The sequence below is a fragment of the Bombyx mandarina genome, chromosome 16 (genome assembly GCF_030267445.1).
Source record: "Bombyx mandarina strain Sakado chromosome 16, ASM3026744v2".
Lineage (NCBI taxonomy): Eukaryota > Metazoa > Arthropoda > Insecta > Lepidoptera > Bombycidae > Bombyx > Bombyx mandarina.
The window spans coordinates 9,890,559-9,892,217 of NC_143222.1; positions in this window are offsets into that span (position 1 = coordinate 9,890,559).

A 1,659-nucleotide genomic window follows, 5' to 3' on the forward strand; every position below is an offset into this window, starting at 1 on the left:
ACCTACCCGTTTGGAATTACAAGACGTCCTACCACCGATAATTACGGAAATTAAAATTTTTGCGGGTCTCAATTTTATGTCACGATGTAATTCCTCTGACTCGATGCTCTAGTAGTTAGCGACGATGACTTTTACGCCGAGGGTCGTGGGCAGATATCCTCCTGATCCATTAACGGTGCTTTTAGGCACCACAAGCACCAGTCACCGTCCTCGTCGAACCCGTCGCTTGCGACGAAGGGCTTGACGAGCGAATTAACCCATAGACACAGCCCACTGAGTTTCTCGCCGGATCTTCTCAGTGGGTCGTGTTTCCGATGCGGTGGTAGTTTTTTTTATTTATTTTTTATTTTTTATTGCTTAGATGGATGGACGAGCTCACAGCCCACCTGGTGTTAAGTGTTTACTGGAGCCCATAGACATCTACAATGTAAATGCGCCACCCATCTTGAAATATAAGTTCTAAGGTCTCAGTATAGTTACAACGGCTACCCCACCCTTCAAACCGAAACGCATTACTGCTTCACGGCAGAAATAGGTGGGGTGGTGGTACCTACCCGTGCGGACTCACAAGACATCCTACCACCAGTGAGAACCATTTCTTACTTTTGTACTATTGTTACTTTGTAATTTATTTTTACTTACGCAGTGTGGGACGGCCACCTACTAGATGGACCGACGACCTAGTAAAAAGCGCTGGGTCTCGTTGGATGCAGGTGGCAATGGACCGGTCGCACTGGAAATCTATTGGAGAGGCCTATGTTCAGCAGTGGACGGCGATAGGCTGAAATGATGATACTTTGTACTTTGATACCATTTCTTATTTTTGTTGTAGCATGCAAAACGTCCCCTACATTGTGTAAAATAAACAAAATTTTAACTAAATCGAATAAAAGATGTCCAAATATTTGTACATACATGTAGAATATTGCAAATAAAAAAATAATTAAATGGCGTTGTCAATTTTTTTTTTCTCGGACAAATACTGGAAATGTTAATTTCTTTGTATTTCATGTATATACAAATTAGCTTATTTGTAAAGATATACATATGTAAATTTTAAACATTGAGTGAGAGGAATTAAAAAAAATAAATAATCATTAATTACAATATTAATATGTAAGTAATTTAATCCTTACTTGTCAAGAGCCTCTTATACATATTGTCTATATTCTTTTTAAATTACTTATTAAGTCACTAAACTACTTATTATACTTTTTTACTTATTATTATATTACATTACTTATTAAATAAGTCCAAATGTTGAACTTCTTGCTGGTAATGGTAAACCACTCAAAACAAAATAGGGCCATCACTGTTTGCTTATGAATGACTTGTATACCATATTATTATGACGTATAATATCATTGCCCAAATGAAACACCGGCGCTTCTAGCAAACAAGTTTATGAGCCCATAATGATGTTTGAAAGTTAATTTTTCTTGTTATTTCAAATGGGTACATACACAAAATAATTGAAGTGCTTAAAATTACCTATTCCGCGTTCAATTCTTAAATGTTTGTGTACTCAGTTTTGTTATAAGCGCAATACTTTGAACGCATTTTGTCTAACTGTGTTGTCTTGTTTTCGGCATTATTCCCGATTACAATGTCACGTTCTCGTCTTCATATGGGTGTGGTAACTTTTTTTTTATTTTTTTT